At 57.7% G+C, this 21,882-nt stretch overlaps 1 protein-coding gene across 5 annotated transcripts in view; it reads left to right on the plus strand.

Annotated features, from left to right (window-relative positions):
* Window positions 1-21,882, plus strand: part of RAI1 (retinoic acid induced 1) — a 108,304-nt gene that overhangs the window by 16,502 nt on the left and 69,920 nt on the right. For 3 of the 5 annotated variants that reach the window (XM_036032854.1, XM_036032857.1, XM_028534215.2), the window contains exon 2: window positions 21,119-21,257. The gene's annotated coding sequence lies outside the window, so the exon portion shown is untranslated. Of the gene's footprint in view, window positions 1-20,869; window positions 21,258-21,882 lie in introns of those variants that run through there. The other 2 variants (XM_028534216.2, XM_028534214.2) reach the window with 1 other exon arrangement.

Here is a 21,882-nt window from a genome sequence, read left to right on the forward strand (position 1 = left end):
GCCACCCTGCTCTGCACCAACAGTAGTCGTGGTGGTCACTCAGTGTGTGCCAGGCATCTTGGAGGGCATCCCATGTGACCTCTGAGAGGTCACCAGAGGCTTTTCAGAAACTGTCCCCACTGCCTGGAACAAGGGCCCCCTCTCGCTCTCGAAAATCCATCCCTGCCCCTCCAAAAGGAGCCTTTGTCCCTCTGGGATCTATCTGGTTCCTCCCTTGGGTGCAGCAGCCCAGGCTGAGGGTGTGCTCTATGCCCTGTCTGATAATCCCTTGAGGACAGTCTGGTCTGAATGCCCCCTCTCTGCACTACCCCAGGAAGGCCCAGGGCTGGGGCCATAGTATTGCCCTGAGCCCTCCACACAGACCAGCCAGGCAGTGGTGGGGAATGATGGGAGCCTCAGGAAAGCCTCGAGGCGAGGACTCCCTGTGGGATCTGCCCGTGCTCTCCGCTCCCCCCTCAACCAGTGCATCACTAGGTGGGGCCTTGGGCCCAATGGGCCAGCCTGTGTCCTCTTGTCTCTCCCTCAGTCCCTCCCCTCTCACCCCTCTCCTTTCTTCAGAGAGAAGGAGAAAAGGGAAGAGGGAGTAGGTGAGACTGTCATGGGGTTTCTCCAAGACGGCCCCATCCTCGTTCCCCTCCCTTCTCCGCTCCCCCACCTCAGCACCCCCTTTCTGCCCCTTTCGGTCCCTCCTCCCCTCTGGCCTGCATCAACCACACCGTCTCTCCAAATGGGCTCCTGCATCACCTCCCTGTCATCTCTGAGGAAGAACCCTAAAGCAAAGCGCAGTGTCCTCCTGGAGACCACTGGCGGGGAGCCCCGCTCTGCCTCCCAGGACTCGGCCTGGGCGAGGCGGCCTTGGAAAGCAGCGCTTGTCCTCTAACGTGAGACAGAGTGATGTAGAGGAAGCAGAGGACTGTCTTCGAGCCCAGGCTGGGCAGGTTGGCAGGGGCTTCTATGCTCAGCCCAGAAGAAAGGGGCAGACATGAGCAAATCAGTTTCCAGAGAATCAGCTGGGAACACCATTCTAGGTAGGGGACAGCTGGAGCAAAGGCCTAGGCGAAACGCAGCCTGGTACAGTGGGGGTGGGAGTAACAGCCACAGACACTTGAGCTCAGTAGAGGACGATGAGGCACGAAGCTAGAGAGGCAGGCAGAGGTTCCTTTGCCCCCCAACAGCCTTCAGTGGCTGCCTGCTGCCCAGAGGTCCAAACTTAGACCCTCTGATGGCAAGCAGGCTTATGCCACCCGCTGCCCTCAGGATACGGCCCAGCCTCGGCCTGGCTGCCGCCCACCAGCCCAGCCCTCAGGAGTTCCCTATGGGCTGCCTGTGCATGTGCAGCTGTGGGCAGGTCACAATGACCTGTGTGGCTTAGTGTCACTGAGGCCTGCTGGGTGGGCCCCTTCTGGTTTGCTGGGGTCCCAGCCTGCCTGGCTTTCAGCCAGAACTTGACAAGCTCCATCCTGTCCCCAGATGTCCTTGCAGATGAGATGGAGGTGAACTGGCAGGCTGCCAGGGGTGTCAGGTGGCATCACAGCCGGGTGGACAGTCCTCCCTGATTAATGAGGTGGTGGAAACCTTGGGGGGAGGTCTCCACTGGCATGCCTTCGGGCTCTGCCCTTAGCCAGTCAGGGCAAGGAATGAGGCTCACATGGGTTGAGCAGCTACTACATGCCAGGTCCTGTGTAAAGCTCTTGGGACTCGGTAGCCTGTTACTGTCCATGAGGTGAATTTGGTAGTATCTCATTCTGCAGATGGAGACACTGAGGCCCATGTGGGTAAGGCACCATACCCAAAGTCACTCAGCTGGGAAGGGGCAGAGTTGGTCCTTGAATGCAGGTTTGTACAAATTCAAGGCCTGTATCTATAACCACTGGGCTGGGCTGCACCTCTAGTGCCTGTTGTGTTCCTCTCAGGCTATGGGCCCAAGGGATGGTGCAGCCATGCCCATTTCAATCCTGTCACTCTCGTGGTCATCGGCACAGCACTTTGCATGGAGTAGGTGCTCAATAAGTACTTTCAGACTGGACGATTGGGGTAGTGAGCTGTGTGTAGAGCTCCCCACTCTGCCTCTCTGCTTCCACCCCCAGGAGCTGTAGGGGAAGGGAGAGGTGGGAGTGAGGAGACTTGGAGATTCCGGGCTTCTAGACAAAGAATGGGCTCAGAGGAGGCTGGGCTGATGGGCTGGCCACTCTGAGTCAGGTGCTGTTGGGGACGTGGATTCCAAAGTGGGGTTTGGGTGCATCATGGGAGCTCTTTCTGACCAAGCACCTAGGCAGGGAGCCTTCAGGAGGAACTACATGGGAGAAGTGCATTCTCTTGGCCACCAGAATCAGGGTCCTTTCTGGTGTGGGTGCTCCCCTATAGCTCTAGAAAGATGTTAATCATAGTCTGGTGCTCAGATTGATGGTGGGGTTGCTGGGTAAAAAAAAAAAAAAAGTAACAATCAAAGGCCACAGTGTTTGTTGAGTATCTACTATATGTCAGGTATTGGGTATGCCATTTGTACTCTTAATCACAACCCCATTTTACAGATGAGAAAACTGAGGCCCAGAGAAGCTAAGGCCACAGAGCAGAGCTGGGATCTGACTCCAGGTGGGTCTGTTTTCACCTCCACTGACCTCTCCTTTTGTGCCATGCCAATATCCACAGACCCCTTGTGGCTTCTCTGAAGGCCCCCCGGCCTTGCTTTCAGACATCCTAGATGTGGAACCTTGGAGTAGTGACACACCTCCCTCCGTCCCTCGGGCTGTTCCTGGGAACACTGAGGTTCTAGGCTGCACATCCCAGCTCTTCAGGACCACAGGTTTGCTGGGCCAGGGATTGGAGACACTTCCTCTCTGGACCCACCTGCTAGGAAGGTGGAGTGGACCTGACCACCACCACTGCTGAGGGGCCCTGGCTGAGGCTGAGCACTCTCCGGAACCCCAGTATGGCCATGGCAGTGGGGGACAGTCAGGCCACAGTGGACAGACCTGTGGTCTCATCTCAGTCCTGCAGAGTCCCACCATGGGACTTTGGCCAAATCGCTGCTTTCTCTGAGTAATGTTTGGGACTGGCCTTGTCCCCTCTGGGGCCCTATTGGAGAGGTCTGGGAATGGGATGGGGCAGGGTGAGGAGGCTTTTTTTCAGGGGGCAGGGGGCAGTCACTATGGCCCTCACATGGGGATTCCTTGTCTGCACAGGCAGCCCTTGACCCCTAGCCAGCCTGGCGGGGGAAGCTGAGAGACTGCTGGGCAGCGGGGTGCAGGAGGGCTGACATCACATAACTGGGAGCTCCAGCCTTGGCAGCACTTATAAGTTGTGTGACCTTGGCAGTGCTTTGCTTTTTGGGCTTCAGTTGTCTTATCTGGGAAATGGGCATACTGGTTCAAGTACTGGCCTCAGAATAATGCCAGGAATGTTAAGTGAAACCCCACTTCAAGTCCAGAGCATAGGAAGTACTCAGTACGTGGCCTCTGTGGTTTGTATGGCTGTGGGTGTTATTAGAGGTGTCGTTAGGACTTTGGGCTAAATATTCTCAGTTCTTCATGCTCCCAAGCCGTGGTAGGACAGTGCTTCCTGGACAGCTTGTGGCAGGTGGAGTCACGTGATGAGTGCTTGCCAATGAGATCTGTGTCTCTCCCAGGTAGAGCATTTCTCTGCTCAGAGAGGCCAGAACTCTCTCCCTAGGCAGCCCAAGGTGTGACTGTTCAGTGAGCGGAGGCTCCCTGCCAACTCAGTGGATGTGCAGTGTGTACGGAAAACAAACCTTTGTTGTTTTAAGCCCTTGGGATTTGAGGGTTTTGTTACAGCTGCAAAGCCCATCCTGACTGTTGGGCATTTTATCTGAGTGTGACCCCTGTCAAAGGCCCGCACAGAGCGAGGGGCTGCGGAGGGGACCTGGCAAAAAAAGAGACTTCATGACTGACCTACTTCTAGAATTGTTCTACTCAGACTCTTACTCTCTCATTCACCTTCTCACTGATTTGTGTACTTCATTCGTTCGTTCATTCGTTCAGCAAATGTCTCTTGAGTACCTGTTTTGGAGGCCCACAGGAGCCCACAGGATGGTGGGGAGCTGGAGATTGTTCTGCAGAGTAACAGGGCATGGCCCAGAATGGGGTAGGGCTGGCCTCCCTTGCGGGGCTCAGAGGTGGGGCACAGAAAGGGCAGGGTGGGCATCAGACTTGCAGAGCCCCACAGAGGGAAGGAACGAGATTCAGGGCAGTGGGTCCTGCTTGAGCATAGGCTGAGAAGTGGCAGACACCTGGGCAGTTGGGTCTGGCCAGCAGAGATGGGGCCAGGTAATGGCCAAGCTGGAGGGAGACTTTGCCCTTTGGGTCAGTGCTCTGAGCTCAGCAATGAGGAGGAATCATTGGTAAAAGGAAAGACAAGTGGTTGGAGGGAGGGAGACCAGATTGGGCTGGGCTGAGGCACAGGTGCAGGAAGAGCTCAGGCCTGGGTGGCCAGTGGTTGTGGGCAGCGCCAGCAGCCTGTGGGAGTGGTGGGCCAGACAGACACACCACACAGTGCCTGGGGACGGTTTGGGAAATCAGGGTGGAGTCGGTGCCTGAGTGATGGCCCGGGGAGACATCCAGAAGGCAGGTTGGCTGGTGGACTGAACATTGAAGAAGATGAGAACCACCCTCCCACCCAAGATCAAATCATTAATTTGGGGGTGAGGCCTAAGCTGAGACGGGGTGGCATGTGTGTCTTCCTTGTGCCTTCTTAGGAAAAAAAAAAAAAAGAATCGAAACTTCTGCAAGGAGGACTTTTTTTTAAAAAAGATTTCACCATTCAAAGGGAGGCTTTCCTGTCTTGAATAATGGTGTGTTTCACTCATTCCACACACACTTACTGGGCCCCTGCCATGTGCCGGGCGCTGTTCTAGGTGCGCAGCAGTGAGCGAGCAAAGCAGCGATCCCTGCCCTGGTGGAGCTTCTTTTCTGGTGAAGGGCTATGCAGGGTATGAGAAGGTGGTAAATGTACTGAGAAAAAACACATCAGGGAAGAGTCTCAGGAGTCAAGAGATATTTGCAGTTTTAAACTGAGGAGTCAGAACAGCCAAAGACCTGAGGGAGGTAGGTAAGCAGTGCAGCTGTCTAGCGGCAGGGCACCACAGGCGGAGGGAGGGGCTCGGCAAAGGCTCCGAGGTACAGACATGCTTCGCAGGTTGCAGAAATGGTGAAGGGGCCAGTGTGACTGCAGTAGGGTGAGAGAGAGGGTTCACAAGAGGCCTTTAGGCCATGGCTAGGACTTAGCTTTCATCCTGAGTTGGGTGGAAGCCACTTGAGGCCTGCCCTGAGTGGGTTCAGGGACTCACAGGCTCCTGGGGACTTGAGAGGCCAGACAGAGCATGGAGACCAGGGGAAGGTTCCAGGGCCCTGAGGCACTGCAGCCCGACCCAGGCCTCCGAGGCTGCAGCCGTGTGGGTCAGGCGGACCCCATCCCTCCAAAATGGAGGAGGAGGCACCCTGACCTCTCAGGCCTTGCCCCTGCCACCCCTCTGCTCCATCCCTTTTGCTGCCCAACTGCCTCCCCCTAGTGACCCCTTAGCCTGTGGGTCCTCTCCAGGAATGTACGACCCTGGAGGTGGCAGCAGGGTGGGTGGGGGGCCTCTCCTTGATGAACTCTGGGAAGCTCAGTAAGCCTCTTGTTTCTCCAACAATGCAAGTACCCTTCAGCCGAGACTGGATGGAGGAGCTGGCTTCCACATCCTCCGGTCCAGTCCTCCCCTCTGGGCTGCTCTCAAGAGTGAGGCTGGGCCCCCAGTGAGACCCCCCCCCACCACAGTGGACAACAGAAGGGTGAGATCTTAATGCTCCTGGGGTCTCTCCCCCTTCTTTCATGGCTGCTGTGACCTCCCCAGGCAGCTTGCCACTTACCACATTTGGCTCAGGGACCCTTCATGTGCCTGTGTCCCCACCTCCCACTGATGGCCTTTGCTTACCCAAAACTCTCCTCTAACAACTGAGGGACTCTGGACAAGGTGAGGGGCACAGTACAGTGGCCCAGCGTCTAGAGACCAGGTGCCTGCCCGGGCCGTGTGCCAGTTAACTGACTGGAGCCTGTTCTCTGTGCTCAGAAGCTTAAGCCTGCGTGGAAACAACCCAGACACCCCAGCTTTGTACGTGCTGGGCTGAGGAGCTGGCCCTGTGCCGGGGGACCCTGCTGCCACCATTTCAGATACAAAGGGGGCACTCTATGTCAGAGTTCCCTGCCGGCTGCTGCCAGAGGCAGAGTAGGCCAGCCACCTTGTCTTCCTGGTGGGAAGCGAAAGGGGCTCCTACTGGAAGAAGGGCCCGAAGCCTGGGGCTTCCCCTAACGCTCAGGGAGCAGCCCAGAGCCCCTGTCAGGATAGTGACCACGTGTGGAGGGCCCAGGCCATCCTGGAGGAGGCAGCTGGCTCTGAGCAGGGGAGAGGCGGGACTGGGGGCTGACTGGGGCTCTCAGACTGCATGCTGCCTCCTCCTCTGCCTCTGTGCTGTCCACAGGTGGTGTGTTGGGGGCAGGCTCCTTTTGGTCTCTCCCTGTGTTGGTCTCTCTCACACACTCAGAAACGCCCCTCCCTGCCCCCAGGTGCCCATGGCCCTGACTTCCTTCTCATCACCCACCCTCCAGAGGCCCTACCCGCCTTCTAGCCTTCAGCTCTGGTTACCACTGTCCCATTGTGCCTGTAAGCTGACCCTCCCTCCGCCGCCCCAACATGCAGGCCACTGTGGGGTGTTCTGGTCCCAGCCTACAGCAGCTGCCAAGCACCCTCTGACTGTCCCCAAGGTCTCCTTCCTCCAGGGCCCTGGGTCTATTCCCTTCCCCCACTCCCACATCCTTTCAGGCTCCTGGCCTCACTGCAGCCTTGATCTGCCTCTGCCAGCCCAGCTATGGCCTCCAGGCCTGATCTGTGACCTACTGGACACTGCCTGGGTTCTGTGAATCGAATCCTAGTAGTAGGTCCAAAGCAATATGTGTGAGGGCATGCGCATGGGAGAGGCCTGGAGCTTTGCTCCCAGTCTTAGGAGTCTGTGCCCAGGGCATGCACATGTATGGGTGCAGCCACCAGGGTGGAGAGCCAGAGAGAATGACAGAGGCCAGGGCAGGCAGTTCCAAAGCTGGTGTTTCAGGAGGAATTTCTCTTGTACACACACTCACTCCTGGATGCCAGCCTGCTGCGGTGGCACACACACACACACACACACACACACACACTCAGACACAGACACATGGGCACACCCGCACACCCTGCTAAGGCATGTTCTTGGACACCCACACCCCCTTCTCATGCCCTCCACTGCCAGCCAGCCCTTGGCCATACGGTCAGATACACACTTGCTCTGGGGCTCTGAGGACACAAGAGCACATACAGACCCACACGCACAGGGACTGGGCTGTTGCATACACCTACCAGTCAGCGGTGGAGGCACAGTGACGGTGACTCAGAAGCCAGCTCTTCACGGAAAAACAGCCACTGACTCCTGGGGAGCGCTCCCGTGAGCACACACATGCATGTTCACCCTCCCTCCCCCGCCGCAGCCAGAGGCTCCCTCCTCACTGCTGGTGTGGGGGTTTCTCCATTTTTCAGCGGGTCTCCTCCCCTACCCCCAGAGCCCGGGTCCATCCGAGGCTCTCTTCCCATTCTGGACCTCTCTCTGCCTGGGAAAAGGCTGGCCTCAGTACAGGCCTTGATGGCCCTGGGCTGGGGCCAGCAGCCGGCCTGGGCCCTGGGATTGGCATGAGGTATCTGCCTGTGCTCTGGCCACTGCTCAGCTGCACCTGGCAGATGTGCCCTTGTCCCCTGTGCCTGCTGAGGGCGTGCCTTCTCCTCATTTCCAAGGTGGGAGACCTGAGACAAGGAAGTGGGCAGAGGTTGCTTCAAGGACACTACGGCACATCTTCCCTCTCAACCCTGTCCCTGCCTCACTGGAGACTGACAGTCCCCTCAGAAGCTCATGCACCTTGCAGGTGGGGTCTTGCAGGGTTATTTCTCCAGAGGCCCAGAGAGGGCAAGGGCCTTGCCCAAGGTCACACAGCAAGTCCATGGCACAGACTGACCAGACGCTTACTCCAGAGCTCTCCTGGTGGGGGCCCCAAGCATGCATGAGAGTGGGAGAGCAGGCAGTGGGAGGAGCCAGGGCCAGGTTTGCATCCAGCCTCCCTCTCCCCTCTGCCTCCCTCCTCTCCCTCCCTGGGTTTGTTTGGAGAATGACTCACAGGAATGCAGTGAAATCCTGATGGATGGGAAGGCATGGCCCAGGAAGCACCAGAAAACCTCCCCAGGGTGGGGGGCAGGGCTGGGCTGTGCGGTCAGAGAGGCTGCTGATTTGGGAGGCCTGGGTGCAGGTGAGACTGAGGCCTCAAGAGAACACTGCCCACCGTGGAGCCCCTCCTTCCCCAGCGTGGGTGCGCACGCACGCGCATACTCACACACCCAACTGCACCCGCTCCTGCCTCTCCTGCCGGGGCTCCAGCCCTCCCGCCTTCTCTCTGGGCCTGTGTCCCTGCTGCAGGCCTCCCCCAGCTGTTCTCTCATCGTGCCTCTGCGTGCCGCCGCCACCGCACTGGCGCACTCAGGTGATTAACAAGTGTGTGCGGGCACTGTGACTCAGTTGGACCATTCTAGGCACATCCCTAGGTTATCCCATTCTAGGTTATCCCTTAATTCCTCCTGGCTCTCAGGGTGGGTACCGTTCATTCAGTTCTTCAACAAAGCTTCCCAAGGGCCTCCTTGGCCTGAGTGAGCTGGGGGTGGGGGAGGTCATACCCCTTTCCTCTCCTAGCTCACAAGGTACGTCCAGGCCCCTGGACAGGCCCTAGGGAACCTCCTAGAAGACAAGGATGAAGTTGAGAACAGGCACAGGGCACAGTGGCTGCAAGGGGTGACAGGGAGCTTGATGAGCCTGGGAAGGAAAGGCAGGTAAGAGGTGGGCTGGGTCAGGCACGGAGCATCCACAGGGGAGGACTCCAACCATTCCTGGAGGGAAGCCGTCCCCCCGGGGGGTACATCTGGGTGTCTCTGAGGGGCAACAAAACGTTCCCCTAGGACCTCACAGCCTCCTGCCTGTGAAGGGCCCACCTGGCAGAGGCAGCCCTCGACCCCAGAGCCAGGGCACCAGTGCCCCCAGGCCCAGCCCTTCAGTGCCTGCTGATGGTCATCATGCAGGTGTGCAGCCCTGGATGGCCAGAGCTGTGTTTTCAAGAGAAGCAGGAGTTTGGATTTTTGTGTGACCGCCCCTGGTTCAATTAATAAAAGGCACAGCGGTTTGAACTGAGTATGCGCACAGGCTGGGGGCCACCAGTTCACAATGTCTGATCTGTGAGGGCTTCGGTTTGCATTGCTCCTTGCATATTGTTTATATTATTGGAAACAGCACAAATATTCAATGAGGTGTAACTCTGCACTGGGTGTGAATAAGACATTGAGTGACAGAACTGCCATCTCAGTGGGGAGAATTCAGGGGACAGAGGGTCTGTCAGGTGACAGTGTTATGGAGAAGAAAGGGGGCTGCAGAGCTCGGGGGCAGGGAAAGCTGGGTGGACAATGGGAGAAGAATGCTCCAGGGAGAAGGGGCAGCCTTGGAGCCTGCCGCTGTTCGAAGAGCCCCATTTGGCCAGAGCAGAGGGAGCTTCAGTGAGAGTGGGAAGATCTGAGGCCATAGGCAGCAGGGCTCAGAGTGCGCAGGGGACTGGAGGCCCAGGTGTGAGTTTGGTCTTAACTCCTGTGTGAGGTGGGAGCCGTGGAGCGTTCTGAGGGAGGGGAGGATGTGGCCCCACTTGGGCTTTGGCAGGCTCTCTTTGGCTAGCACCGGGGCTGAAGGGGACAGGGTGGGCACAGGGAGGCTGGGAAGCGGTGACTGCGCTCACTGGGCACTAGTGGCAGCTGGCAGGGCCTGTGGTGTGGGGGAGAGTGGGCAGGGCTGCTCACGGGGAGGGGCTCCTTTTGTAGAGGAGGCAAAGGTTCTGAAATTAGGTGGTGGTGGCTATAGTTGCACAACTGGGTGAATATACCAAAACCACTTGAAGAGGGTGAATTGTATCTCAATAAAAAAAACTTAGAGCCCACCAGGATTTCTAACCAAAATAGATGCACACAGAGAAGATGGGAGGCAATAGCAACCGCCACCGGGAGAGGAGGGGCCTGGATTCCTTTTTTCCTTTGCACTTCTGTATATGTTCCAACTTTAAAGACTACATGTAGGTATTCCTCTCTATAAAATGAATGCTTTGTGACCCAGTGGGAGGGTGGGCAGGAAACTGATTCGGAGGGGCTGCGAGGTCGCTCCCACCCACCGCAGCTCTGGAGCTCTGTCTGCGGGGCTGTTGCGGGGCAGGGGCCCCTGCTCTGGCCCCCAGCACAGACCTTCCGCAGCTGCGGTCCTGCTCGCAAGGCCTCGGCCAGGCTGCAGAACCAGGGGTCCCACCGGCCCTCCCCTGGGTAGTGTCCGAGCTGTCTGCCTGACTTTTCCACCCAAAGACCACCTCCCTCAGCTTGCGCCCCTTGGGCCACTGGTCACTCGCTGCCGCCCAAGGCAGCTCGTTCATTCCATTTCTGGGCAGCTGTGCCTGTCAGCGAGCTCTTCCTTATATGGAGGTGAAATCTGTCTTCCTTTTGCTTCTACCCTCCTCAGCTCCTGCTCTGAGCCCCAGTTCCTGGGTCTGTGGCAACAGCACCAGGCCCCTCCTCGCCCCAACCCTCACTTGGCCTCTAGGGGCTGTAAAAGGACTCAGGGACTGATCGCCCAGAGCACGCATGTGTGTCATCATTGGACCCCGGGGGCAGAGTGTGGAGTGGGCCTTCACCCCAGCAACACAACCACGTGGTGTTTCCAAATTAAATGTCCAGACCAGCACCATGAAGTCAGGGTTTCATACTTGCCCCAGAGGCAGAAACAGCTCTCCATGGGCCAGGAGGGAATGATGACCCCCAGACTAACCAACACTTGTCGAGAGCTCACAATGTAGCAAACCCCAGTGGCTTTCACCTACCAGTTTCCATCCATCCTCAACACCACCCGGCCCTGCTGTCCTCCCATTTTAAAAGTGAAAACACTGAAGCCCTGGCTGGCGTAGCTCAGTGGATTGAGCGCGGGCTGCAAACCAAAGTGTTGTAGGTTCGATTCCCAGTCAGGGTACATGCCTGGGTTGCAGGCCATGGCCCCCAGCAACCGCACATTGATGTTTTTCTCTCTCTCCCTTCCCTCTCTAAAAATAAATAAATAAATAATCTTAAAAAAATAAAAGTGAAAACACTGAGACTCAAGTGTGATGGGAGGCAGCTGGGTGTGGCTCTTGTCACACAATTTGGGAGTTGTGTGGGTTCTGTACGAAAGCTGACCAACCAGCAACCTCTCCCCACAGCAGGGATGGGAACAGGACTGGAAGGACACACTGACTGTGGTTGGTTGGACCTGGCTTTGGCCCGCCCAGTGAAGGACCCTCATAGCTGCTCTCACAGATGCCTCTTCTGATCTTAGACTGTGAGCTCTTTGCTAAGTTTAGGGAGAGAGACATTACATGGTTTAGAAGTCTGCTTTCCTGCCCATACCACACCCCCTCCGCCGCTGCCTCCCTGGGAGCTTAAGCAGGAGAAGCATTAGCCCTCTTTACAGCTGTGGCAACTGGGCCCAGAGAGGGCATGGAGCTTCCTGGGGACACACAGCCAGGATGCCACAGAGCTAGGCTTGCTTGGGGGGCCGGCAGGGCAGCATCTTTCCTGGTTTAGGGTGTATGGGGAGGGAAGGAACCATGACCTCATCCCCCAGGTGGGTGGCTGAAGCCAGGAGTCTCCCTCTTTTCTCCACACACATGCCTTCCGGGCTGCCCTGAGCTGGGCCAAAGGCCTAACAGGGAACAAGAACACCTCTGTGAGAAGTTCACAAGGCAGGGCAGGGGCTCAGGCTCGACACGAAACCACTCAGGCTCATGCCTCTCTCCTCTGCTCTTTGAGCCTCAGTTTCCACATCTCTAAAATGGGCAAAGGACACCCACCTCAAAGGACTGCTGGGAGGACCCCCGGGAAGTGCTTGGCAGAGTTAGCACTCTCTTTGTCTTTGTGTGCCACCCCCACGACCCGGGGAACTGTCACCTGGGTTCCATTAGGGAATTTTGGGATGAAGCCAAACCAGAGGGAAAAGTACAAGCACAAGAATCTCCCCCTCCTCCCTTCCTCTTCCTTCTCTCCCCTCCCCCTGTCCCTCCCTCCCTCTCTCCTCCCCTCCCCATACATACACTTAGTAAAAATCCACACAGCACAGTGAATGTCCCACCCCAACCCTCCTTTCGACCAGCAGTTTTCTTCTCATCCTTCAGAGGTAGCCCCTGCAGACCCAGGCCCCCCCCCCGCCTAGGAAAGGCTTCCCATCAGAACGGCCCCTGAGTCTCAGGGACTTCCCTGCCCCCACCCCCACCCTGAGGCTGAGCCTCCTTCTCTCTGGTCCCAGGGATGGAGGCTGCCTGAGCAGAAAGGGCAATACCTGGCCAACCCTGCCCAGGTCCAGGCAGCAGCTGAGTGGTCAGGGGGACTTGAGGGGTCCTCACCAGTCTGGGGCTCAGGGCTGGGGGCCAGAAGCCCTAGACTAGCTGGCATCCATAGTACTGCCAGGTGGGGGCAAGACAGGGGCTGCGGGGCGCTGAGCTGAGCTGGGAAGGGGCTGGAGGGGTCCTGTGAGGAGTAGTTGAGCCACCTGAGACCTCCGGGTTCCCGGGAGCCAGTGGTCAGGGAACCCAGGACTGGAGGCAGGTGTGTGTGTGTGGGCACGTGCAAACACTCTTCCCCAGAGGGGTCTGTGCATGTCCCTGTGTCTGTGCACATGTTAGCACACGTGTATCATCTCGTGAGTGTGTGAACACACAGTGTGCCAGGTAGTTCCCCCTGGGGGAGTGTGTGTTCACGCCTGTCTTGGTGGCTCCTATCTACTGTGACAAGGGCTTCCCTGTGAAGCCAGGGCTTAGCAGCAGCCCTGAGTTTGGAGGAGAGGGAGCGACGCTAGCCCTCCCTTCTCGTGGGGTTCCCCTCCTGGCAAGCAGAAGAGGCTGCTGGGGCCAAGGGAGGGGCCCGAGGGTTCCCCAGCCTCTCAGAAGGAGAGGAAGAGGAGCAGGGATGCCATCATTCCCATTCTCAGGCACCTGGGGACCCACTGGCCTGGGTCGGAGGGGCTGTGCGGCCCCGTGAGAATGGGTGGGGGTGGAGCCAGACTGTGCTCTGTGTGTTGGCCCTGAGGGTCTCAGGCCGAGTGTGTCTCTGCGAGTGTGCCTGTGTGTGACGGTCTCGGGCCAGACCTGTGGGTCTGATCATGGCACAGGCGCAAGTCTGTCTGACTCGGGCTGTGTCTGTGTCTGTGTCCGGCCTGCTCAAGCTGGCCCAGGCATGGGGACAGTGCCGGGGGCCTGGGATCTCCTCCGTCAACGTGTGGCCCTGAAGTCTCAGTGCGGACTGTTCAGGGCTGATGGTGCTGCTCATCTCAGAGCTGGGGTGGCTCTTAGCCTCCCACAGGGTCCCTGGTGGCCTGGTGGAATGCATCCATGGGATGGTCACACGGTGCTCCTCTGCCAGCGTCGGGGTTCAGGCTCAGACTGGGCCTGGGGTCAGAGGTCTATCTGTAGCAGGGGCCAGATGTCCACAGTATGTGGCTAGAGACTAGGCTGGGGCCGGAAGTCCATTCATGGCAGAGGGCAGGGGTCAGTCAGTGGCTGGGGTCTGTCTATATTGGCACAGGGGAGTGGATAAGCCTCAGCCACACCAATGCTCGACTTCTCGGTAGCTTCCTGGCCAAGAGTGTGGGTTTGAACCCTGGGCTGTACCTCAAAAGGTGGGGGCACAGGCCCCTGTGGGCCTTGCTGGGTGCCACACAGGCTGTGGCTCTGTGAATGGCTTCTATGGCTGTGACATGATCCCAGCCAGGCCAGATATGCCAGGCGTGGGTGACCTTGGTCATAGCCCAGAACAAAGGGGTGTCCTCTGGCCGGAGAATGCAGAGCAGGGGCAGTGCCACCCCAAACCTGGAGGCTGCAGGTGGGGATCCCTGTGCGCCCCCCTCCTGGTATCACCCCTTCAGGTCTCACTGGAGCCCTCCCCTCTCCTCACCCATTTCTTCTTCCTCATTTGCCCCTTTTCTCCTCAGTTCTCCCCTCATCTCTCACCCTCCTCCCCCCTCTCTCCCCATCTCTCTGTCTGCCTTCTTTTCCAGCTGCCCTCTTCTTTCCATTCATTCCAACCCCACCCCCCGCACACCCCAGCCCTTCTTGCAGACACAGCACTCTGAACCTAGGGCCTTGACTCTTCCTAGCTCAGGGACACATGTTCAGCATCCTCCAGGGCACTCAGATGCTGAGAAAGAGAGGTGAATGCCAGTGGGGGCAGGGTGGGGCCTACAGGCTGCCCTGGCATGGGCAGGGGGGCCACAGGGATGAGCAGGGAGAGGTCACAGAGAGGCTGAGATTCCTCCTTTGGAGCCCAGCCCAGAAAAGAGGGTCCCTAGAGAGTGGGTCTGGCCTGTTGGAGTCTGAAGTTGTATGACCTCATCTGGTGGTCTCCCACAGTCTAGTAAAGAAGGATGGACAGGCAGATGGCAGAAAAAGCCACAGGCAGTATAGATCAAAGGTTGTGCAGATCAAAGGCAGGCAGCAAAAGAAGTGGTCTCAGTCCCAGGCATTGGTGGGCAGAGCCCAGCCCAGCCTTTCTGGGGCTGAGGGCCAGGCCCAGGCAGAGATGGCGATGTGCCCCACCCGTACCCAGGGTCAGAGAGGTAGATGCCAAGCAGCTTTTCTTGCCCAAACTTGGGCCAGAAACTAAATAGGTAGATTTCAGATTTTCCTCTGGCCTCGACTGCCATCCCCTGGGGTGGGAGCATGGGGGACAAGACATACCAGCTGTTTGAAAATGTTGTAAAAATTTAAGGGAACTTGGGTGTTCATAATCCTGATGCTCTACCACTGCCCCCAGCTAAAACATCAAGTTCTTTGCTTTCAAAGAAAAACATTTTCTCAAGTGTTTAGCTTCCAGTCTCACGTGGTGTCCCAGCTCTCAGGAAGTGCTGGGCACTAGAGCATGTTGGTGGGGGAGGAAGAGGAACAGGGTGGAATTGCTTAGTAACCACGCCAGTGCAGGAGGGCAGGCACTGTTGGTTTTGTTCACTGCTGTCTCCCTGGTGCCCCGACAAGGCCTGGCATTCGGTGGGCACTCTGCAAAGTGCCCAGGGAGCGATTCGCAAACCGGAAGTTTGTGCAGCGGATTCACTCATTTGGCCTGGGAGAACAGTAAGAGTCATGGGAGACAGAAGGCAGACAGAGCCCCTGGCCTCTGACCTGGCCCAACATGTTCATAAAAAAGGGAAACTGAGGCTTGGAGTGGGAAAGTGACTTGACAGGTCACCCAGTGATGACCCGGGCAGGGCACTGTTCCCTGCACCTCCCAGAGAAATATGGCCTCTTCAGCAGCTAAGCTAACAGATTGGCCCCAAGGGCACTAACCTATCAGAGGGGGTGGGGTCAGTCCTTCCTGAGCAGGCGCCCTCCCAGCAGCCCTGGGAACCTGCCCCAGACCATTCACCGTGGAAGGACCGGGTGGTCACCGCAGCTCCATCCTTCTGGTTCCTTGGGATAGATGTGTCAGCTGAACCTGTCAGCCCTGCCTCCAAATCCATCCAGAATCTCATGCCTTCTCAGCTGTCTGTGGCCCCCTCCCTGGCCAGGCCCTGTCACTGCTTGCTTGGACTTGTGCAGAGGTCACCTTTGTGGCCTGCTCCCACCCACCCCCACCTTCATTTCTGCCCTGGTGCCACCCCAGTTCTCTTTACAGCAGCCAGGGGGATACTGTGAGGACCTCAGAGAGGTCATGTCCCTCCTGTGCTCAAAATACTGCAGAGATACCTCATCTCACTCCCTTGTCACCTCTCTGCCCTTACCTCTTCCCACTCACCCACTGCTCTCTCTGTTCCAGCCATACCACCCTCTGCCGTTCCTTGAGAAGTTCCGCCCTGTTCCTGCCTCAGGGCCTTTGCACTTGCTGTTCCAGCAAACTGCACAGCTTCCCCCCAGGTAGCTGCCTGCCTCACCACTTTAGTCTTCCAAGTCTGTTCTCAAATGGTTTCAAGTGTGAGTTCCCTGAGCCCCCGGTGTAAGAACAAAGCCCTCCCCAAGTCCCCTTCCCTGGCTTTTTTTTTTAACAGCACTGTTCCACCTAAATGTAACATACTACATAATTTACTCATTCATTTGTTTGTTGTCAGTATCACAGCTTTTAGAAGGACTGGAAATTTTGTCTCATTACTAGCTCCAAATCCTCAACACTTAGAACAGTGCCTGGAACATAGTTGGTGCTCTTAAATGGATGAATATTTCTGCTAGACTCCAGCTGTGACCTTGGGCAAGTCAACTGTCTGGACCTCAGTGACCCAGTCTCTGAAATAGGAAGGGTGGCTGATCTGAGGCAGAAAGACTAGAAATCACTGGCTGACTACTCCACAAACATGTGGAGTAGACGTTCCGCCTGCCTGGCCCCCTCTGACCCCAGGGCTTCATTCTTGCAAGTGAGGGGCCCGATGCCCTGTCCTCTCCTTGGAGAGCACAGAGCCCCAAGGTGAGGAGGGCCTGTGGTGACCAGACCAGGCCTGAGCTTGGACACAACGTCTGGATCTCAGTGGCACCAGCCTGGTCTGATGGGTAGAGTCCAGGCACCTGAAGTCCGAATGCCTCTCCACCTGGGTGGCCACTGGGTAACCCCTGTCCCTGGTGGCCTGTCAGTGAGTCCAACACCTGGCAGCCCTGCTGACCTCTTTGCCTGCCTTCCCAAAGCCCATGCCTGGGGTCCCCCCTGCTCCTGTTTGTTGTTTAACCCTGGAGTAGCATTCAGACACATACTTTGCATGAAAACAGCTACTCAGATAGGCCAAAAAGGGGCACTGTGTCCAGGCCCAGGCTGTCCTGAACACAGCCACACCTCACCAGGAAGACTGGGCCTTTGAGTCCTGTGAGCACCCTGCCCTGCCCCATAGAACTCTCCCACCAATCAACAAGGGGGGTGGATCCCCTCCCTCCACTTGGCCCGGACTAGGAATCCTGTGGTGGGTGGTGGAGTCAGACCGCTGGCCTGAGCAGGGATCTTGCCAGTCAGGCAGCATCCCCTGGGCATTTATGGAGCACCTGCTGTGTGCACGTGCTGCCACCGTGATCCCATGGAGTCCTGCCAGTAGAGTCTGAGAGAACAAGCAAGGGTTTCAGGGCCACGCAGACCTAAGCTTGAACCTGGGCACTGCCACTTTCTTCACTCACTTGCTAAATGCGTATTGAGTACCTGCTCTGTACCAGGCAGAGGTGAGAAAAATCTCTCCGGAAACTTAGCCAGGCAGGGATCAGGTTGTCCTGCTGGGTGTTCTCCAGGAGCCCTTCCACGGCGCTAAGCCTGGGTCTCTCCCCTCAGAGGTGGGCAGATCCTCGCTGGGGGGCCCTCCTAATGACCCTCCAACATAACTCTCATTAGAAGGGTCCTGGCCAGGTAGGGGCTTCTGTACCCCTCTGGCAGCTGTGGATCTGGACACCCTATCTCCCCAACCGCTGCCAGGAACAACAAACGCAGAGCGCCTGGAACAGATGCAGGGCTCTGTTCTCCTTTAGGATAAGCCACCCACCACCATCTCATTCCCTCAGACCCCTAGGACATGTGCCCGGAATCCTGAATCTGTGAAACATACTCCCTGAGTGACCTCTCATGAGTCACATGACCTGTCTTTGCCCAGGTATCCTCTATCCCCAACCACCCCTCTTGTTCTTTAAAGGGGCTGTTGTTTCAAAGAAGAGATAGCCCCAGGCTGGGTCATGTTCACAGGAGGAGGGCTGGGTCAGCCTCATTCATTCATTCACTTATATATTCATTCACAAAAACTTACGGAATGTGTGCCAGGCTCCACTGCAGGTATGGAGGGCATTCCAGTGAGCAAAGAGACAAAAACAAATACAAAATACACAACTAAGTAAATTAAGTGGTGCGTTAGAAGCTAGGGAAGGCATTCCAGGCAGAGGGACCAGCAAGTACAAAGGCCCTGAAATGAGAGTGTGCCTGTAAATTCACGGGACAGTGGTATGGGGGGTGGGAGTGAGGTCAGAGTGGTGGCTGATTTTGTGGGGTCTCAACAACTGTATGGACTTTTTTTCTTCTTCTGGTCACCCTGAAACCAGGGAGGGGGTGGGAGCATATCTCTGCCCTCTCCAAGGGAAGGTGGCAAACACTGCCATCCCAAAAGTCCCACCTGCCAGCCTTGACCTTGTGGGTGTCTGCACAGAGGAGGTGGCTGAGTCAGGATGTGAGAGGGAGAGTCTGAGGCTGAGGGTCAGGCAGCACTGTGATGGGTTACAGTTTATGGCTGGCTCGGTGGTCCCCAGCAGGGATTCGGGCTTTTTTTTTGTCTAATGGTGCTCACAGAGTGGGCCTCTCCTGGCTCACCCAGCTGGTTTAGGACTTGTTTAGGACTTATTTAGGACTAAGGGACCCTGGTCCCCAGGTTAGACTAAGCAGTCTGCCTTTTAAAGTCCAGAAGCCCAGGGCGGAGCTGGGCTGCCCAGGGCCTGCTGGCTGCGGGTAGGTGCTCACAGTCGGTCAGCCCCTTTGTTTCTGCCACATCCTCACCAGGTGAGCCAGGGGTCAGTCAGCCCAGAGGGCCATTTTGGGTCCATTTCTGGGAGAGAGGGCTGCTCTTTGTCCCTGGGCAGCCACACTCAGGAGTCTGGACACTCCAGGCCTAGCAGTAAGATATTGATTCCTTGGCAGAGGGAACAGCATGTGCAAGGAAACAGTGAGGCTCTGGGCATTGGAATTGATCAGGTCTGAGCTAGAGCTCAGGATTCTGTTTTTAGTTTCCCAGTGGACACTCTTTGGGATTGACTCCTCAGGCCACTGGAGCACTAGTGCCACCAGCGCCCACATAACCCTCAGCCAAGAACCTGGAGGCACAACAACCCTTTCATGAAACCCCTTTCTGCATCCCCTCCCCCTGCCCAGAGGGTTCTGGACTGAGGGAGGCACTCAGGTGGTGGGGTGCAGAAGTGCTGCCTGTAGCCACCCTCCTGTAGCTGCCTGATAGCCAAGGGCCTCAGTGAAGCCAGGGAAGGGGTAGGAGGAAGCGGGCCCCCAACCCATGTATGGAGCCGTTAGTAGGGCAGGGTGGGGGTTGGGAAATGAGGAGAGGACTTTGGTGGATCACTGAACCGCAAAACCTGCTTTCCTCCCCTCTTACCAGAACAGAGAGGAGTCTGAAAGAGGAAGCAGAGGTGAGGGCTGAGGAGCGTGAGAGAGAGCCAGGTCTGACAAGTCTGTGTGGTCCGTAGCTCAATAATCAATAATGATGATCGATAATAGAGTAGACCCACGACAGGTCAGACACGTGTCTGGGGAGAAGGGTGGGTGGATGAATGAATGAATGCCTGCATGGGCAGTGAGCAGCCCTAGCAAGGCGCTGGCCAGGCCAGCGCTCAATCACAGTCCCTGGGCGGCTGTGCCCTACCGCACATTCAGAACCCCACTACTGCGCCTGCTTAGGGTGCAGAATTCCATGCCCCCGGGGCTCTGGAGCTGTTGTCTGTGGCGGCTCTAAGACTGAGGCAAGGAGGGGCCGCGGCAGCGGTGCGGGGCTCCACGTGCCAGCCTTTAGCGCGCCTGGCTGGGCCATCCCTCAGCGGCAGGGGCACCTGGAGGTGCGGGCCACCTTGAAGTCCCTGGCCTGCTCTTCTTTGTCTCGGCCTAGTCCTCCGCTGTCTCCCACCAGGACCCGCCTCTTCAGGCAACCCTCACCACTCCCTTCCAGGCTGCTGCTAGATATCCCCAGAGTCAGTTCCAGCTGCCCCCAGCCCTTAGGCGACTTTCCCAGTCCAGCAGGGTTTTCTAAAACCAGTGCCTCTAGGACCGCGGGGCTCACAAGTGCCAGGATCTCCAAGCTGCGTCTCCGGTGCGGAGAGAGGGGGCGCAAGGATGAAGTCTCCCTCCTTCTCCGCCTTCGCTCTCCCGCCCCTCCTCTGTCACTACTCGGCGCTTTACGCCCTGACCCCATCGCAGCCTGTTCGCATCTTAAGCGGCTTTTTCCGAGGTGGTGGTATCCCTGACGCCACTCGGACCCCTTCCTCCCAACCTCGCCTGCCAGGCCTCAGATCCGCACGCAGAGCACAGCCCCACACAGGATTGCCTGCAGACATACACCACAGCCTCTCGCCAAACCACAGTCCTGCACAGGCGCACTGCCCTTTCCATGCACAGCCCCTTGGCCCCAGCAACCGCAATCCCAATCGCAAACAAGCCCATACGCACACACAACACCCCTCAGACACACTCGAGCCCACGCAGACACAATCCCACACACACAAACCTCATACAGACACAGCCCCGCACAGGCGCAGTCCCACCCACGCAGTCCCACCCTCCCCCATAAACAATCGCATAAAAACATGACCCACGCAGGCACCACATCACTCGGTCCCTCAGAGACCCAGAGACACATACATTCACAGCTTGCAGCCATTCACAGCTCGCAGCCAGACCCCTATACCCCGTGACATTCACACGTAGGACAGACCAGAAATATACAGCCTCATTGATACACACGGACTTAAACGCGCAGCCAAAAGCTCACCCACCGGCTCGTAAGTCACTGGAAAAATATTAAGCGTTCACTCCCTTCCCTTTAATCTCTGACAAGCACGCGTGCGCGCGCTCACAGAGACACTCACCCCCACCCCCAGACCCTAACCGAGCCTCCTAGCCCAGGACAGCCCCCATCCCACGAGCTTTGGGAGCATCTCCCCGGCAGCAAATGCCCCCCTTCCTCTTCTGCCCCCTCCTCCCCTCCCTCTCGTCTGGGGCTCGGGCTGCACGCCGCCAAGCCCCCTCGACGCGCGCCCCTCCCCGCGCGAGTGCGCGCCCCCCTCGCCTGCCTCGCGCCTTCCGAGTGGATGCGGCCGCAGGGCGGTCTCTAATTACCTCCTGTCCCCCGGCGACCCGTGAATAATGGCTACTGAGGGCGCTCTCAGGGGCTGCTGAGAAGGAAGCGCGGGGCGAGAGAGGCGCGGCGCGCGCGGGAGCGCGAGAGAGAAAGGAGCGAGCCCGTGAGCGGCGGAGAGAAAGGAATCAGGAATCGTGCGAGCGCTCACATTTTTTTCTCCCAAGGATCTCATCTGGCCGCTGCTGCGTTGTGGAAGAAGCTAGGGGGAGAACCAGCGCTTCGGGAGGAGAAAGACTGCCTGGGGAAAGAGAGACGGCAAGACGCGTAAAGCCAGTGCTTGGGAAACCCAGGAGGAGCCCGCAGGTATTGTTGGCGTCAGAGCTTTGTGTCTTTGGGGAGCCGTTCTGGGGTTCGAGGGCTCCCGGATGCCCCCGCCGCCGCGGCGCTCAGACCTGCTACAACCTAGGGCAGCCGGCGGGGGTCCCTGCCGGCACCCCTCCCGCGCACGCCGCAATCTTGGGTGCAGTTACAGATTTGCCTGTTTGGGGGTTTTCCATGCCGGTTGAGGGAATTGGCCTCGGGAGAAGGAATGTCTTTCCTTTTTTTTTTTTTTTTCTTTTAAAAAAAATTTTGGCCGTAGTTTGGTTGTGCTGGGAATGGGGATTCCCTTCTCCTTCCTCCATGGTCTCGGCAACAGTGGTACTGGTGGAACGCAATACCGAGATGGAGGGGCTGGTGGCCGCGGATAGTGAGGTGAGGGACACCGAAGGAAAGAGTTTTGTTCAAGTTCGCAATCTGCGACCTGGAATAGGTCAGACCGGCGAGGGCCGTCTGCGTGCCCTGTCCTGCTTTCGGCAACCGGTGGGAAACTTCCCGAGAGCGCAGCCTCCCAGGGAACTTGGCGCCCCTGCCGCCTCCGGGTGCTTCCTCTGGCCTCCAGCACAGCCCCCCCCGCCAGCGCTTAAGGTCGTGCTCTCCCACCCTCGCC

This window comes from Phyllostomus discolor, chromosome 8, assembly GCF_004126475.2.
Source record: "Phyllostomus discolor isolate MPI-MPIP mPhyDis1 chromosome 8, mPhyDis1.pri.v3, whole genome shotgun sequence".
Lineage (NCBI taxonomy): Eukaryota > Metazoa > Chordata > Mammalia > Chiroptera > Phyllostomidae > Phyllostomus > Phyllostomus discolor.